Source organism: Phyllostomus discolor, chromosome 14 (assembly GCF_004126475.2).
Source record: "Phyllostomus discolor isolate MPI-MPIP mPhyDis1 chromosome 14, mPhyDis1.pri.v3, whole genome shotgun sequence".
NCBI lineage: Eukaryota > Metazoa > Chordata > Mammalia > Chiroptera > Phyllostomidae > Phyllostomus > Phyllostomus discolor.
The window spans coordinates 36,614,084-36,620,269 of NC_040916.2; positions in this window are offsets into that span (position 1 = coordinate 36,614,084).

Consider the following 6,186-nt stretch of genomic DNA (forward strand, 5'->3'; position numbering starts at 1 on the left):
AGTCACTCCCTTGAATGGACCCTGGACCAGGCAAAAAGCAGCAAAGGACTTTGGGAAGTCAGTTGGAGAAGTTTGAATATGGACCGTGTAGCAAAGTTAAGTCTCTTGGGTGTGATGACGGTCTTGTGCTTCTGCAGAACGTGCTAGAAAGTATTCAGCAGCAAAGTGTCATAGTCTGCTACCTTCTCACAAATGGTATAAAGAGAAATAGCGAGAAAGAAAATGTGGGCGTTCTGAGGACGGGGTCCAGCATTCTCTAGTTCCTGCCGTCCCTCTGGCAGAGGGGCCGTTTCTCACCGGGAAGGAGGGTCCACCGGCCCGGCACAGGGAAGGGCCGAGTGGTGAGCAGGCTGGGCTGGGAGGCGAGCTGGCGGATCGTGGAGAACATTCTAGAAAACCAACCCCAAAACCCAGTCCTATCCTCCTCTTACCTTTGATGTGTGGTGTTCAGCACAGGAACCCTCCACAGGCAAGACACTTTGGGAAGAAAAATAAACTCGACCGTTTTCTAGAATGTTACTCTTTTTCTGAGGCCGTTCATGACGCAGTGCTATGAAAACAGGCGAGCACTGTGCGAGTCCAGGACGCGAGAGCCAAGGTCGGCGCCCCGGCCGGTGGACTTACTTCCTGAGGAGGCTCCACTCCGACCCGACTCGGCCTCCCACCCCCCACCCTGACTGGGGGAGAGTGTTCACCGGGGGCCAGAAAGAAAGCCAGCATCCGAGTGAGAACAGAAGTAGAAAGTCCAAGGAGCCCGTTGCAGAGGTGGCCTGGGGCCGCGGTGGCTGCCGGAGCAAAGCCAGATCTAGGCCTGCAGACTCTGCAGGGGGCAGAAACCTGAATCTGAGCACAAACGCCAGCCGGGCTCCGGGCCACAGCCGGTCAATCATTTCCTCGCTCGGCCTCGCTCTTCTCTCTCTAACAGCCTCACCCCACGCTGCTGCCGGCGGGCTGCTCTTACCCAAGTCCTAGCTGCATCCAGTTTGGTGCTGCCCGGTTCCATTCAGATTGAATTTTGCTCAAATAAATTGCTTCAAGGTTTGTTTGTTATTTATTTTTTAAAGATTTTATTTATTTTTAGAGAGAGGGGAAGGGAGGGAGAGAAACATCTATGTGTGGTTGCTTGTCACATGCCCCCAACTGGGGATCTGGCCCACAACCTGGGCATGTGCCCTGACTGGGAATCGAACTTGTAACCCTTTGGTTTGCAGGCTGGCACTCAATCCACTGAGCCACACCAGCCAGGGCTCCTACAAGTTGTTTTTTTTTTTTTTAAGATTTTATTTATTTATTTTTAGAGAGGGGAGGGGGGGAGAGAGAGAGAGAGACAGAGAGAGAGAGAAACATCAATGTGCGGTTGCTGGGAGCCGTGGCCTGCAACCCAGGTATGTGGCCTGACTGGGAATCGAACCTGGGACACTTTGGTTTGCAGCCCGCGCTCAATCCGCTGAGCTATGCCAGCCAGGGCTAGGCTCCTTCAAGTTTTAATATGCCTCGGTTTACTTCTTAACACTATGGCCAAAGCACAGATCGGGACCCCGGGACTCTGCCACCTGTGCCTCTGCTGTTCCTCGGGGACCTCGGGGACCTTGGGATATGTGTGTTTCACAGGAGGAGATTTGCCCCCTCCCAGAGTGGCAGGGCCATTCCCCGGGTTGCGAATGGCCACGCTCAGGAAGTTCAGCTCATTTGTGCGGCCTTTTGTGTATTGTGAAAGGACCTGGGGAGCAGGCTGGAGTTCTGTTACAGATGAAGCATGCGGGCCCAGACATTGTTACCAAAACATGCCCTCCCCCGGGGTCTTTCTATACGATGGTTCTTTGCCTGCCACCCTTCGCCCTTCGGAACTGTGGCTCTCGGTGCCAGAGTTTGGAAAAAGGAAAGGAACTGTTTATTCCAAAGTTACACAGGTTTTAAAATGTCGGTTTGGTGCATTAAAAAAAAAGTTACACAGGTATAGAGAAATGGCAGAATGTCGCCGTTAAAAATCTCTAAGTCCCTTAAAACACCCCCCCCCCCCCCCCCCCCCCCCCCCCGCCACACACACACAGTCCTGCCTTCCCTGCTCTGCCCCGTCAGGCCGGGCAGGGGCACCGCATCTCAGGAAGAGAAGTCGAGATCTGTAGCTCGGCCAGACTCCCAGTCCCTCCCAGGCGTCCGTGCTTGGCTGGCAGGTCTCCTGCCGTCCCCAGCACCATCAGCTGTGTCACCGAGGTCTCCAGTTCTCAACCCAAACCCACATGGCACCTCCTCATGGCCCGCCAGCAAGAGTCCCTTTGTTGATGAGAGAGACCTGGTTCTTCTTGCTGACGCATGTAAAGAATTACATATCAGCAAATCTGGTAGCATGTAATCAGTTTATTAGTGGCCCGTTCCCAGGGAAGAGAACAGGACTGGGTAGAGTAGGGGGCAAAAGGCAAAGTTTCAGGGCAAAGCAGGGTGAGAAAAGCAAGAGCAGCTGGAGACCAGGGTGGCACACGCCTGGACAACCTGAGGCCGGGTGGCCCGAGAGTCAAGAGCCAGAGAGAGAGAAAGAGAGAGAGAGAGAGCGCTTTGTTCTCAGGACTTATATAGTTGGTGGGCTAGGAGGGAAAAAGGTCACATATTGATTAGTGGGTAAATGTAGTGCCAGCTTTCCTGTGGGACTGTGACTGCCCAAACTTAGGGATGTGTGGGGGTCTTTCAGCCCCAAATCCTTATCTTGCTCCAGACTCCCCTCGGTCATCCTGTTGTAAAACAAATACGCGACAGGAGGAAGTTAACTACAATTGGGGCACTTTCTTTCTTTCTTGCTAACATAGTGCTTCTTGTGATGTTGGAACACCTGGCAATATTAACAGACCAGGCTTAGGGCTGCTGAGTTAGCATGTGAGGCTTGTCTCCTTCCTCCTTCCTGCCTCGGTTTACTATTTATTCTACTTAATTGGTAAAAGGTGTTTCCTGGCAACCAGGGTGCTGAATGCTGGCCAGCGACAGTAGTGCAGTCTCAGAGGTCTTCCTACGCTGTCTCCTGGGGGAGAGGGAGAGGGAGAGGGAGAGGGAGAGGGAGAGGGAGAGGGAGAGGGAGAGGGAGAATACTATTTGAGTGTCGTTAGGAACATACTCAGGAAGGATTTCTGGTAGGACTGATTCAGTTTTTCGTGGCAGCTGGTTGCTTTGCGAAAGCCAGGCTGGCTCTGATTCCGAAGGCAGGGTGAGGCGGACCGGGCCTCCCATAGACGGAGAACTCTGCTGGGCCGGCCAGGTCAGATCTGTGGTCTGGCAGAACCTCGAGTCCTTCAGAGGCGCCAGGGATGCGGAGTCTTCAGAGGTGAGCGCCCCTGGAAAGGGCCTGCAGAGAAGCAGCCTGGGGGTGCAGCAGGAAATGCAGACGGGGTGAGGATCTCAGCTTCACCCCCTTTCAGGCCTGCAGGCTGCCGGCCATTACTGTTTCCTCACCTGTAGTAGCACGTGGCTAGTGTCACTCAGCAAGTTTGTTGTGAGGACTGATACCAACACGATGGCTGCGCATCAGACCCACTGCCGGCACTTAGTTCATGGCAAATGGTTTTTATCAGTCAGGAGGGGCCTAATGTCAAGAGCAAAGGACCCTGACGTCATTGTCATGATACAAGCATTTTCCTATCTGTACCCATTGGACTTAATAAAGCTTATAGGGTATGTAACTAAACATAACTCCCTTAACCTCTGACCTTTTTTTTCCTTTGTAAAAGATTTTATTTATTTTTTGGAGAGAGGGGGAGGGGGGAAGAGAAACATCAGTGTGTGGTTGCCTCTTGAGCGCCCCCTACTGGGGGCCTGGCCTGCAATCCAGGCATGTGCCCTGACTGGGAATTGAGTTGGTGACCCACTGCTCTGTAGTCCAGTGCTCAATCCACTGAGCCACACCAGCCAGGACACCTTTTTTTCTTTTTAAAGGTTCTATTTGTTCATTTTCAGAGAGGGGGGCAGGGAGGGAACATCTAGGTGGGAAACACTGGTGGATTGAGACAATATTGGTTGCTTCTCACACACCCTCACTGGGCACCTGGCCAAAAACCCAGGCTTGTGCCCTGACTTGGAATCAAACTGGCGACCTTTTGCTTTGCAGGATGTCACCCAGCCCGCTGAGCCACATGGGTCAGGGCCCCTTAACCTCTAACCTTCTAACTTTTGGCCTGAAAGCTATTCAGCAAGAATTGCAGCTTGATTTCCTATGTCACCACAGTTACCCTCACCCCACTGTCAAGTGCTGGACAGAGGGGTGTGTGTAGGCAGAGGGTGGCATGAGCCCGGGCAGAAGGTGGGCTGGATCACGTGGGCCTGGGAGACAGCGGTGGGAGTGCCGGGTTTGTGTTCTAGAAGGAAGGGGAGGTCCCCAGGAGCATAGCACTGTGCGTGGTGCATAATGGGCACACCCAACGTGTTTGTTGCTGAGTGCTGAGGACGTCCTGTCAGAATTTGTGTCAACAGGACCAACCTCAAACCCAGCCGTCTTGTCCACGTCATCCTTCCTGAGCCGACTTCGAAGGCACCCAGGTCTTATCTTCTAGACTAGGTGGTTCAATTATCTTTAATCGTCCTTTTTTTAAAAAAATATTTTATTTACTTTTTTTAGAGAGGGGGAGAGAGGGAGAGAAACATCGTGTGGTTGCCTCTCACGTACCCGTTACTGGGGACCCAGCCCACAACCCAGGCGTGTGCCTTGAGAAGGAATCAGACCCGCAACCCTTTGGTTTGCAGGCCGGCGCTCAACCACTGGGCCACACCAGCCGGGGCCTCTTTTATTCCTCCTTCCAGTTTGCTCCTAGTCTCCGGTACTTGATTCTGAGCTACCTTATTTCACAGAGTTTATTTCTTCCTAACATGGAGATGCCACCCCATGTAATTAGGACTAAAGGAAGTAAATGCTTGTGTATTGCTTAACACGTATCTAGTACACAGCAAAAGCCCACTAAAGGTCGGCTATCATTACTTTGGCCTGGGAAATGGAGACACGTGGATAAGAGGAAGTTTTTCTCCTTGAAAAAAAAACGAGCCCAGTCCACCTCAGATTAACCTGAAAGCTCAACTTGGACTCTCACCCATTTTTCTAACAGGGTAAGGCAGGCCTAGGATTCTTTATTTAAAAACAAAAAACAAAAATCAAAAAGCAGATCTTCCGGTTCCTTCGGGCAGCTGCCCCACCTTCCAGCATTCCCACCTCCTCCGCCGGACCGCACCGCAGCGTCCAGTGTCACAGGCGTTCCTTCTGGTTTACGTCCTGTCTTCGCCATCGCCACCCCTTCCGCCTGCAGAGGCCGGTTCGTACCCAACTCCCCTTTGTTATGTCCACCTACTGTGCGGGGGTTTATTCCGTGCCCACCGTGTGCTGGGGCTGTTCCAGGGCTCGGAATACATCCGAGAAGAGGACAAAGCTCCTGCCTCGAAGAGCCCAAGCTAGTGGGGCAGACAGGCGATGAGATGAACACGCACAGCACACGCCGGGCACTGGCGAGAGCGGGGAAGGCGACACACATGCATGTCCCCCCCCCCCCCCCGCCCCCGTCTGAGCTCCAGGCTGGAGCCACGCCTCACTCCCAATCTCTGTGTCTTCACACAGCGCTTTCTACAGGTAGGTGCGTGCTGTTTTTGAGTAAGTAATAGTAAGGTTCTGGAGGCTTTTTTCATACTGTCAAATACAAAATTGCTCAACAGAAGCTGTAGGCAAATGCAACAAGATCTTTCATGCCTGCTGGGGAACCACTGCTGAGAACTACAGAGGCTGAAGACAAGATAAGGGTCTGCACTTTCACATGGTTTTCTCTCTGGCCAATCTCCGCAACGGTCTGGCCGCTGACAGTACAGGTTACAGGCCGGACTCCCAAGTCCTTATGGTGACTGCTGACCCCTTGGCCTCACAAAATGGGCCAAGAAGAGAGCCTACCATATGGAGTTACCAATGAGAACTCAGGGAGTTACTAGCATATAGTAAGTACTTAATGATAGTAGCCATTATATTTTTAGTATGGGGCAGGAATATGCTTAATTTAAATATCCATGGATGGGGGCTGGTGAGGGGATGGAGGGACTGAGCAAAAAGGAAAAAGGACTCGTGGACAACAGTGTGGTAACTGGGGGGGGGAGGGGGATAAGGGGACTGACTAAATGGTAATGGAAAAGTACAATAAAACTCAATTAAAAAAATAAAAAATAATCCACGCGCAC